The sequence below is a fragment of the Miniopterus schreibersii genome (genome assembly GCF_964146895.1).
Source record: "Miniopterus schreibersii genome assembly, chromosome: 2".
NCBI classification, from domain to species: Eukaryota; Metazoa; Chordata; class Mammalia; order Chiroptera; family Miniopteridae; genus Miniopterus; species Miniopterus schreibersii.
The window spans coordinates 146,573,596-146,586,654 of NC_138102.1; the positions used below are offsets into that span (position 1 = coordinate 146,573,596).

The following is a 13,059-nucleotide window of genomic DNA, read 5'->3' on the forward strand; positions in this document are numbered from 1 at the left end:
GAATCTGTCTTCACATGCACAATTTTAAAATCAGTCACTAAAAATACTTCAAGAAATGTGCTTCTTAAAAGTTTTGCAAAAACTTATTTTATAAAAGATAAATGACATTTAAAATAAATTTAGTAATCATTAACTGACTTGTTTACCTTGTTCAGATTTTCATATATTCTGAAGGTGAAAGAAGCCACTAGTTATACATTTGTATCTCACTGTTACATATGATAAGTAAAGTCTTATTTTCCTATGTTAATTTTTCCAGTATTATCATTGTTATGATTCATGAGAACTTAATTTCTTTTTTAAATATATCTTTATTGATTTCAGAGAGAGGAAAGGAGAGGGAGAGAGAGAGATAGAAACATCAATGATGAGAGAGTCATTGATCGAGCCCACAACCCGGGCATGTGCCCTGACCGGGAATCGAACCCCGATCGCCTGGATCCTAGGTTGATGCTCAACCGCTGAGCCACGCCTGGCCAGGCAGAGCACTTAATTTCAATTGAATATAAGTTAAGTTCTATGATTTTCACTTCTTAAAACAAAAGCATAAGCCTTCCTTTTATACTCTGAACTTAGCCTATCATTGAAACTCCTTTGCTCAATAGCCTTCTTAGTGACATAATATTAATAAAATACATTCTTTAGTGAGAACTGTTTAAAAAGATTAATCACTCACTATTTGTAAAGTCCTTGGAAGGTAAAACACATATTCTAACTGCTGAACATTACGTCAGGATTGAACGAACATAGCAAGTGCATGTGGCCAGGCATTTTTGGCTGTTCTTTATTTAATGCTTCCAGGCTCTGAGCAGGCCTCTTTCGCAGTCTGCTTTGTATTTTCCCTCTGGAACTTCAGCTCTAGCCCTTTATCCAAATATAAATACTGATGAATACTAAGATGGTTGTTCTTCTGGGAAAGAAGTCAGAGAGAACCAAGCCTGTCACTTTTCTTTATTTGAATCTACATAAGCAAAGTGTGGGGAGGAGGGCCTTAACCTTTCCTGCCCCTACCCTTGAGCTGCTGTGGTGGAGTTAAACAGAGACAGGATACAATCCAAAGGCAGGAATGTCAATGCCAAATCATGAAGGTAATAATAATCACAACAATAATGAAGTCATGTCACTTCCATAGGTTAGAAGGAACATGCTCGTTCCTCATGTAATCTTTACAACAACTCTGTAAGGTAGGCATTGCCCGTAGAACGTGCTGTGCTCTGAAAGCCTACTCCCTTCTTTAAAACCATCTTGTTACAATCAATGTAAGTGACCCACTTTTATCCACTGTCCTGGTAACTGAGTTTGCCATACAAAGCCATTTGGGGTCCTGGCTAAATCTAGGTTGAATGCAAAGTAAGCAGAATTTGCTTTTTTTTTGTTTGTTTGAGGATAATCCTCATTTGAGGATATTTTTTCCATTGAATTTTAGAGCGAGTGGAAAAGAGGGAGGGAGGGAGAGAGAGACACATCCATCTCAGAGAGACACATTGGTTGCCTCCTGCACATGACTCGCTGGGGATTGAACCTGCAGCCCAGATACGTGCCCTGGACCAGGAATTAAACCCAAAACCCTTCCGTGTGTGGGCCAATGCCCTAACCACTGAGCAACACTGGCCAGAGCAAATAGAGTTTGCTTTTTTCTCTCAGTCTTCTCCCCTTTCAGCCAACATCACCACATCCTTTATCCCAGCCATAGGCGCTCAACTAACCAACAGCAAGACTGGCTGACACAATTTAAAAATAACTCTAGAAAATGTAAAGTGTAAATATTTTGAATGAGTTTAACTCTGCAGTAGGATGAGGTCAAGCTAGTTAAAGTACATAAAATCTCAGCCCAGGTTAAAAATATAAAAACAAAGAATTAACAAAAAATAATTGACTAAAGTTTTAGAAAGTGGAAAGTTATGAAAAGTCACTGAAATTAGAAAAAAAGTATTCAGTGCATTCATTTAGTTTCCCTTCAGTGGCCTGTAGATTAAGTTTGAACACAGAGCTCTGTTTCACAGAAAAGGTGATTTACGCAAAAAGGAAATCTGAAGCAAATCTGAGCTAGTGCTATAATGTCCTTTACAGAAGAAGCTATTTTTTTAGACATTGATGATAAATGATGTTGGTACCTGATATTGTGTTATTGTTAAGTATGTGGTTATAGAGTTAGATCTTTCTTGGTTTAAAGTCTGGCTTTACCACTTATTAGCTGTGTAACTTTGGTCAAGTTACTTAAGCTCTCAGAGTCTCAGTTTTCTCATCTGTACAATGGAGAGAGCAATTATATCTATTTTATAGGGTTGGTGTGAGGACTGAATGAGTAACACATGTAAAGTGCTTAGAACAATGTTACCGATTATGTTGTTTTCACTGAAAGAACCATTCATGTTTCTATTGATGAAAATACAAAGTAGTGAAGCTATCTCATTGGGTCATAGATTTAAAGCTACACAGGACCTCAGAGATCTTGAGAACAGCTGTTTGCTTTTGGGGAGGAAGGTTTCATTATCCCCATTACAGAGGATAAATGTGGCCAAGGAGGTTAAATAAATTTTCTAAGATTAAACAATTGGTATATAATGCAAGGTAGTCCCCCCCCCCCCCCACACACACACTGTCATTCTCTTTCTCAATATTTTGGATAGGTCGTGACCAAGGTTGACACTAAGAACCAATTTATCATGAATTATCTGTTCTTTTGTGTCTGGCTTCTTTTATTCAAAATCATGTTTGTGAAATTCATCCTTGCATGTTAATGATGATCATTCATGCTTATTGTTGTATATATTCTATTTGTGTTAATGTGCCATAAGCTAATCTATTGTTGAAGGGCAGTTGGGTGCTTTCCAGTTTTTGGCTTTGTAAATAGTTTTGTAAATATTCTTATTTACATGGTTTTTCCTGTTATGCATGCCTGATGGGTATAAACCTTAAAATTGTTTGGTTATAGAGTGAAACTATTTTTTCTTTGGCAAATCTGTTTTTCTCTTTAGCAAAATTGTTTTGCCAAACAGTTTTCTAAAGTGGTTAGACCAGGTTACTCTCCCACCAACAACGTATGGACACTCCAGTTGCTCCACACCCTCACCCACACTTAGCATTTTTTGTCTTTTAAACTTCAGGCATTATGCTAGATGATGTTGTATTGCACATGACATTGTATTGTAGTTAAAATTTGCATTTCCTTCATGACTAGTGAAGATGAGCACTTTTTCATATATTTATAGGTCACTTTCATTACTTTTAAATAATAGAAAATGAGTAGATTTTTCTTATATATTTACATTTTCCCAAAGAGCATTACTTTTCCTTTTTGGCAGGATATGATATTTTGGGAGGTTTGATTCTTTTATTTTCACATTATAAAAATAATGTGGATGGTTCTAACCTTGTCATTTAACATGCGAGCACAGTAGGGACAGGGGTTAAATGACTGCCACTCAAGTGATTTGGCAATTTTTTAAAAAAAGGGTATGGGCAAGGTAATTAAACTGATTCAGAGGCTTTCAAACATGTGACTATGGGAGTGAGGAACAAAAATCAGTGGGATATAATTCTTCAAGCATCTCTTTGTTCTTAAAATAAGGAAAACCAATTTATATAATTTATGTAGGATACATTTAAAAAGAAAATACTTTGGGAGCCACATAACCACTTAGCTGTCTCTGTGATGATGCTGGAAGCATGAAAAACATGCCGTATGCTCTGGAGTTATCTTTAAATTGTGTCAGCCAGTCTTGCTGATGAACACAATTATAGATTAGTTGGCATTGTAGAGACTCTGGCTGCATGGCCAGAATACCAGTATAGACCAAGGGGACCTGTGCAGTAAGGAAAAAGGTAGAGATAGCAATCAGAAGGAAGGTGTGCTGTTTTACATGTCAGATGCAATATTTTTAGAAAGTTTCCTGAAAGTCTGCAGTTTAAAAAAATATGTTATGTCATAGCAAACATTGAATGAGCTGAGAGCTAATGATGTAACTGTAAATCATGCCTATGGTCTTGGTGTAGATTCAGTCTTTTCTCACCAAAATAACCCTAATTTAGTATTTAAAATAATATTGGGTAAATAATAGAATTAGGACACTTTTTTATTACTATAAGTCTGTGTGGAAAAAAATGGGCAAGAAAATAGTCTACTTGTGCATTACATAGTTAAGATCATTGAACTTATGATAGGGAATATTTGCACTGAAGACAAAATAGCTAAGTTTCATTAAATATTTCATAAAGATAATCCTGTAGGCTTCCTAAACACTGTCATTAATTTTGTGCTGATATATATATATTTTTTTTTCTTAAAATATATCTTTATTGATTTCAGAGAGAGAAAGGGAGAGGGAGAGAGTGATAGAAACATCAATGATGAGAGTCACTGATGGGCTGCCTCCTGCACGCCCCCTGCTGGGGATCGAGCCCGCAACCCGGGCATGCACCCTGACAGGGAATCGAACCCTGATCCCTGGGTCCTAGGTCGATGCTCAACCGCTGAGCCACGCCCAGCTGTGCTGTGCTGATATTTTAAAATAATTCTTCAAAAATAGCATTTGGTATACTGCTATGTTTTACACACTATAAAAATTGATAAATGTCAAATCAGTGGAAAAATACTAAAGAGGCAATATATTAATAAGCAAGAATAATGAACAATACAGACTTTAGATTAATGACAATATGAGACACCACACGATACATTTTAACAATCTTTCAAAAAATATAAGTCTGTTAATTAGTCAGCTGGTAGCTGATCTGGATGCCAGGAAAAGGCAGAATAGGATCACAGAATGGTGACAGTGTCACAGTGATTTGGCTACTGTGTCCTGTACTCCACAGTCTTGCATGGAATAAGCTGCTTGATGCTGTCATTTCTCTTTCTGATCCTTGTACGCATTTTTACCTTTCATTAAACATAATGCATGCACAGAGTAAATATTCAAAGTATCCAAAAAGACATAAAAGAAAACATAGCAATCTCCTTTTTTCTTCCTTCCTCAAACTTCTATTACTTCTACTTCAGACCAATTTTAAGGCATCTGCTCACATATGCATGTGTAGGCTTTTTGTATATGGTACATGATATCCTACAGTTTCCTGGACGTTTATCTTAGAGGTGTTTCCATACTGTGGAACTATTAAAAATTGCTGCATATTATTTTGATGTATAGTATATTATAATACTGCTTCTCCCCCTCAAAAGATATTTCAGTTGTTTCCAACTTGTTGTTTTTTTCTTATGAAAAATAGTATTTCAGGGTGTCATTAATACATAATTTTGGTGCAGTTTTATGTGACTTTATCTATAGGGTAGATTGCTAATGGTGGAATTACCAAGTCAGCACTTTCCAGTTACTCTACAAAAAGCTGGTCCTGGGCATTATTTCCGATAGGAGCAACACTGAGGGAAAACTGGAGACACCACTTTTGTCTTTGTTTCACTAGGTCTTTAAAAGGAACATAGTAATGTCAATTCATGGGAGATCCTCTAATGAGAGATCATCTATGGAAACCTGAACTTTCTTGTGTTACCACAAATAATATTGTCTAGTGAGCTCATATGCAACATTGTTACACTCAATCCCTGTTCTCCATCTTCAGTAAATTCCATAGATGGCATCAGAATATTTTGAATTTATGGTTTTCTGAAATAAAAGTGGTTTTCCAGAAGGCCTACAGGGGGCGCCGCCCTCTGACTCGGAGGCATTAAATAGGCTGTGCCTATTTAATCATCTTTTATTCTAAAATAATAGAGCACTCAGCCTCCAGTTCTCCACTCTGAATTGTAATTTTTCTTTATTATTGAGAACGATCATTGAATTAATGTATTTTGTGGATTTTATTATTTTTCATGCCCCATTACATTTTCTCAAAAGAATTTCTGTGCCCATTAAATGACATTGCTTAAGTGGCCTAAAACTTTTTTCAAGAAAGCTTTGTGCAAGTCTGTCTCTAATGATAACCAAATGAAACTGTCTAGCATTGTTCTAGGAGACTAAAAATGGGACTCTCTAAGTGATCGGGCTAGTCCTCCTTAGGAGTGGAAGGCTTGGAAACAAGTGACAGAATTTGAGATTTATACCAAAAAAAAGAGCGATAATCTAGATGTCATTCATATGAGACTCAGTTTAAGACAGATGAGAAACATTCATCTTAGGCAGAAGATGCAATTTCTTATCTTCGGTGTGGTTAGGTAATTGTTTTAAAAATGAGCTTATTTTCTCTTCAATAGATATCATACAGAATCTCATTTGGAATCAGACTAGGGAAATATAAGATACATGCAATTTAAAGCATCTTACGAGTTGATTTTGGCAATTATGGGAAAGTAGTAACTCAGGAAGATCAGTTCTGTAATAAAGGTAAATGGACATCATAGTGCCCATTGGAGAGAGAATGAAGCCACAACACCTACCACCCCCGACAAAAAATACAGAACAGCAACTCAGCTGCACTGGACTCCGCTCTTGATGCCTTGCATACTGTATGTGGCCTCTGTTCTCTGGTATATATTTACAGATTGTATAAAATTAGCATAGATTGAAAACTAAATGAAGAAAACACAGTGATATAGGAGTTCAGTGTGAGGAAGGATCAGAAAGGGCTTCTTTTTGTAGTTTAGATACGGTTGTAATAGAGTATAATTCAGGCACATTACTTTTTATGCAGAAGCTGGCGCCAAATTGAGAACTATTTAACTATAAAAATTACATATGAAATCACATGAGCTTGCTTTTAAAAGTTGTTTGTGGAATTGGTGGTGGTAAGAATGGAGTTCCATCCAACTCAGGAACTTTAAGCTCCTAAAGAGATGTCTCACATATTTTGGGTCGACAAATTCTGTTCCCTTGCAGCTCCTAGGCTATAAAGCTGTACAGCATGTTACTCTACTATACTGAGTATGGTAGGCAATTGTAATAAAATGGAAAGTGTGTAATATGTTCAGTATGACTGCTATGACATCACTGAGCAATAGGAATTTTTCAGCTCCGTTATAATGTTCCGCTGATACCATAAGATTATATGCTGTTTGATAAAGGGGTTCTACTGAAAGTAACCTCACAGGGTGATCTGATCATAAATCTGGGCAGGTCACGGTGGGTGGTCACACCACAGGCCTATTACTTCTTCAGTAAAAAGTTTATCTTTGCCTTAAGCAAGCACTATCCATTGTTTCCATGCATCTAGGTTAATATATCTTTGAAATAAGCCATTCTCAAGAGAGCACATAATCTTGTCAACTATTCTGTAATCCAGTCCCTGCCTTGCTTTCTCCCACCTTCATATAACCTAATTTACTTAGTCCCAAATGCATAAAAGAAACTGCAAACTGCCATTCTTAGAAGCATTTTTCTCAGTTGGTTGAGATCTTGCTTCCGGGTGTATCCTCTGTTTGCCTTAAATAATTTGTTGTTGTTGTTGTTGCTAACCCTCTCCAGAGGACATTTTCTCCACTGATCCTTTACAGAAAGTGAAAGGAGGGAGGAGGGGGAAAGAGAGAGAAACATCGATGTGAGAGAAACACATCAATTGGTTGCCTCTGAGGATCAGGGATCGGGGCCAGGGATCAAACCTGCAACCCAGGTACTCGCCCCCAACCAGGAACTGAACCTGTGACCCTTCAGTGCTTGGGCCAATGCTCCAGCCACTGAGCCAAACTGGCCAGGGTGGCTTAAATAAATTTTTATAAAAATTATCTCTCTAAAAAAAGTGTCCCACAAACAATTGTTTTGTATGTATATGTCTAATAATATACAGGTATGCAATTTATGATTTTAGATGTTGGCAAGTGACCCCAACGATCCATGACACATACTTTGGTAATTTTGTTGAAACCTGAAAATTTTTGTCCAATAAGTTATGAGGTGTCTATACAGGAGCACATCACAGCTCAATGATTCTCAAATTGTAATGGGAAGATGAATCATCTGGGGGTCTTGTTAAAATGAAAAGTATGATTCAGTGGTTCTGGGTTGAGGCCTGAAAGTTTGCATTTCTAACCAGCTCCTGGGTGACACCAAAACTGCTGGTACAGAACACATTTTAATTAACAAATATTTAGCTCCTTGGTGTGTTTTCCTGGTTGCCCAGGTTCTCAATAGTGCTTTGTTTTTCTCTCTTGGATCTGAAGTATGCAGTAAGGTCTCAGAGCACATGTTTTAAGCTGACATTTGTTAAGTATTTTCAGAGTATGAGAATTTAACATGAATCATTTCTCTTGCTGATTATAATGGCTTCCAATTCACAGATGTGGAAACTGAAGCTTAGGGAGGTTACTTCACTTTCCTGAGGTAACCCCGCCAGGACGGTGGTAGCACTGCAGCTGGAACACATGCAGCGTCTCATATTCTGCCTGTGTGATGCGTAACAGACTTCACTAGTGAGAAGAGAAAAACAGTTTAAAGGGGGAAGTAGAAAGTTTATGATTTTCCAGAGATAGCAATAATCATATGTTCAAAGGATATGTAAATACTTAGGAAATGCAACTTTATAACATTTATTTCTATAAGCAGTAAGAAAGGAGAGAAAAACCATATGCAAATGATCCATTATTTATTACTGAAATGCAGTGTCTTTGTCTATTGCAGGAAACAAAACTTTTCATGACTTTGTGCCTTCCTCATATATGGACTAGAAACTTGATTCTGATAGTTCAGGAAAATAAATTCTAAAAGCTCATGATTTCTAGTGGGATCTTTATGTGGTTTTGGTAAAGAAAGAACAGGGAATGCACGCTGAATTAAAACAAAAGTAGTTACAGAAAAAGTATAGACTTATCTGGATTATTAACTGGAATTCTTGAAAGTCAGTGATCATAGAGAATTCTTTCTCCTTGGTCTCCAAATATATTTTAAAAACTTTTTCTTTTTCATTTTCATTTGATGAGGTCTATTTCTAAATACTCTTGATGGAATAATTCACATCAGTCTGACATCCCAGGCCTAATAGTAGCTTCCTACAGTTTTATAAGATACATAGTTTTAGTTTATGCCAGGTGGCTCTACTGAGATGACTTGTGCTATCTCAGTGTTTCAACTGTTCTCAACCAACTTGTAACCATTCATGTCCCACGTAGATTGAAGTCTGGTTTTTATTTTAGGTCTTGTAAGAATAAAATGATTAACAAAAGAAGCCAGTACTAGAAAACTTTAGGACAATGCATTTTTCCACAAGCCTAAATTCCCTTTTCTCCTTTGTAAAAGTTCTGCCACAATCCATGCTCCATGCCACTTGATTCCTGGGGTTATTTGAAAAATGATGATCTAGGAAGAGTTAGTGAGCCTGCACAAATGTATCTCATGATGCTAAAACCAAGAGTGGGTAGTCTCTTAAGTTTTTATTCAACCTATTGAAGCCTGTTTGACCACTTTCAGGTCCTCATAGCTTATTGTAGTATTATTTTTAAGAAGACATGATGCATGAACTATTTTTTTTTTCTTTTTGTCCAAGTCATTATTGTTAGATTTAGGAAGCAAATTCTTTATTATTATGTTTGGAGGAACAGAAAAAAATGCAGCAGGTAACACATTCTTTTCCAACTATTTTGTGGGTAAGCATCATCTTTTTAAGCCACTAAAAAATTGAGCTTTTCTGATCACAAATTAGGCCACCTCGCAGCAAGTGGTATTAAGAATTTCTTACTTATGTTTTGCCTGTAGTCAACCTCCAGCGTTTCTCAGGCCCTGAATCTCCGAAGGTCACTTTTATTTGTTGGTTGGGTAGAAGGGAGGGGGTGGGCTAGTATAGAATAAGATGAGCATTGTGCTTGTTCACTGATTTATCTCATCTGCTAATGTCCCTTCAGACCACGATTTCTGAATGCTGAAGGACTTAGGGCTGGGGAGACAATCAGTAGCATGTGAAGTGGAATGTAAGAATTGGATTAACTGTCTTGGCTGAGTTTCCCACATGCCCAAGAATGAATTTAGGAGCTGGAGAGCTTGGCATAATCCTAGAAACAGTAGTATGGGTATGACTGTCCTATGCGTAGAGAAATTAAGTGAAATAAAGGTGAAATTGTATGTCTTACTAGTGAGTTTCTTTTCTATAATTTTCATTCTTCTGAGAAAAGTTATTAAGCACCTCCTATGATTTAGTCTTTGCCAAAGACTGAGGATACAGCAGTGAACAAAGTCCTAAAAATCAAGTCCAAGAGACAGACATTAATCATACAATGATCACGTATGCAAGGCAATGTTGCAGCAGTAAGATGTTGACAAAGCACCTGTAATAAGTGACATTCACCTCGATGGGCGATCAGGAAAGGCATCCATCAGAAAATGGTGTTCGAGCTGAGACCCGATGAGCAAATAGCGTTACACTAGTGAACAGAAGAAAGGAGAAATGTTCAGGCCAAGAGGATTTAATACGCAAGGACTCTGCATAGGGAGGCAGGATGTGTGAAGGAGGCTGATGTGGCTGATGCGCAGGGTCAAGGCCGTGCTGTGAAATGCAGCTGGAGGGGTAAGAAGCAGCCAGATTAAGGAGTTTTATTTTTATCCTAAGGGCAACAGAATGCAAGTTACATATTTTAAGTAAGGCAGGTCTGGTTTTGCGCTTATGCAGAGAAGAGACGATGGTAGTAGCTTCATTAAGTGAAAGTGGTGGGAGTTAGATTCTGGACACGTTTTTGAGGGGGGAGCCAAGAGTATTTTCTGATGGCTTGATTATGGGCATGAGTAAAAGAGGAGCTGAGGTGACTTCAGGGTTTTTGGATTGAGGGAGTAGAAGGATGGAGTTGCTATTAAGTAAGATGGGGAAGGCTAAGATTTGGGAACGTGGCTAAGAGTTCAGTTTAGATATGTTCTGTTTAAGAAGTATATTAGCCATTTAAATGGAAATGTGGGGCAAGAAGTTGTATACAAAAGTCTGGAGTCTGGGACAAAGATAAGAAGTAGAGGTAAAAGTCTGGATTGTTGAATTCTTTCATATATTTGCATTTATTTTTTGAATTAATTTTTCATTTACATTGCCTACTTTAAAATTCAATTCTTTGTATTTTTGCTTCTTGACTTGAAAGAGATTATTTTATAATAAAACTCATCTGGTATATGTTGCAAATATATTTCATAATTTTGTCTCTTTTATTTAGTGTTTTTCAACATTAAGATTTAAAATTTTTATGTAACCGCATCATCTAGTCATGTTTAAAAAAAGCCTTTTACTCTTTTTATTCATAAAAATATTTACCTTCTAACCACAGAATGGCCCCTCATTTTTCATTTTAATCAATATTCTGTGATTTACTTTTGTAGACATGAGATAATAATTCTAGTTAACTTTTTTTTTTGCCAAACAAGTTAACCAATAATTCCAGTTTCATTTGTTTTGTTTTTTCGTTTTGTTTTTTACTATATCTTTTTTTATTTCAGAGATAGGAAAGGAGAGGGAGAGAGAGATAGAAGCATCAATGGTGAGAGAGTCATTGATCGGCTGCAGCCCTCAACCCGGGCATGTGCCCTGACTGGGAATCGAACCCCGATCGCCTAGGTCCACACTCAACCGCTGAGTCATGGCCAGCTGGGCCCAGTATCATTTGTTGAATAATTTGTTTATTCACTGATTAATATGACAACTTATTTTATATTAAATATTTATATATTTACATATATTTGAGTTTATTTCTAAGATTTCTATTACTTTCTATCAATCTATTTGTCTCTCATGGTACTGATTTACAGTATTTTAATTGTCGTAGCTTTCTAGTATGAGATATTATCTGGGAAAACAAATCTACCATCATTTTAAAAAATTTCCTTGGGTTATTTTCTCTCATTTATGCTTTCAGATGACTTTTACACATGAGGATTATCAGTCCTTAAATGGTTTTTAAAGCTCAGTTATATGTGTGTCTGATTCTGTGTTTTTTTTCTTTTTTTTGAGATAATTCTTTGAGGGATATCACCGAAAAAAATATTTGTGGTTATTCTTGTTTGTTATTTCCTATGTATTAGTGAAAGGGGCCTCATGGTTTAAGATTTGAAATATTTCAGAGAATAGCTTTGAGTGTTGACAAATTCAAGGCTGTGGCTATGGAATGGATGCTTCCATGGTGAGGAAATGAAATTCACTGTATATGAGGAGATAAGCAAACTTAGATTACAGGTGTTGAAACAAATTTTCCAAAGACTGTTTGCAATTTCCCAGGACAACTTGGAGAGGAAGATTGTATTTCAGGTTCCAAAGTCCCTGGTGACTCTGTTGTAAGGAGATTATATTAATGAGAAGAGATAGGTGTTATAGATATCAAAGGAAAGTGGATTCTTAACATGAGGATGAAAAAGTGGTATTTGTAAGTGACACCCCTTCCAATCACAAGCATACATGTTTTGTGGGAAAGTAAAAAACCTCAGTGAGATGGTCTCAGAAAAAGAAGCATTATCCTCACCGAAAATCCTAGTTTCAACTAGAGTCGGGAGGTGGAAGGTGCGTTCTGTGAGGTGTTGGATTAGGAAGGATATATTTGCATAGTGGTTGAGATGGAGGATTGGAAGCTCTGTGGATCAACTAGCTTTTGCTTTGCAGCAAAACACCCCCAAAGTTAGTAGCCCAAAACAATAATTTGGCAGGTTGGAGTTTAGACTGCGTTCACCTGGAATTTTACTTTTTAGTCTTGATCTGGTTAGTCTAATCTTGGCTGGACTTGCTTATGCATCTATAGTTAGCTAGGGAGTTAGCCCAGCCTGGTTTATGGTGGCCTCACTTTTTGTGGCTGGGACAATTAGAGTCTCTGCATGTTTTCCTTCAACTTAGCAGGTTAGCCAGCATTGTACATATGATGGTTGCTGATTTCTAAGAAAGCCCAAGCTTGCAAAGCCTCTTGAAACCGAGACTAAGAACTTAGTTGGACATCATTTCTTCTACCATGTTTCTTTGACCAAGTCAAGTCACAAGGCCAGTACAGATGATGGGGGACCTGTAAAGTCACATTCAAAGGGGCTGCAGAAAACTGTAGCCATTTTTAAAATCTTCAACACCCTGGGAAGATTATTTGGGGGAATGAAGTCCAGAAAGATATGAGGATGAAAGCAGGAGAGATGCGTGTGGTTGTTGCTTTCAAACTGGGGAGCTGCGGTCAAG

The 13,059-nt window shown here is 37.0% G+C and overlaps 1 protein-coding gene across 2 annotated transcripts in view; it reads left to right on the top strand.

The window, feature by feature from the left end:
- Positions 1–13,059, top strand: part of NELL2 (neural EGFL like 2) — a 280,535-nt gene that overhangs the window by 86,454 nt on the left and 181,022 nt on the right. The window lies entirely within an intron of this gene.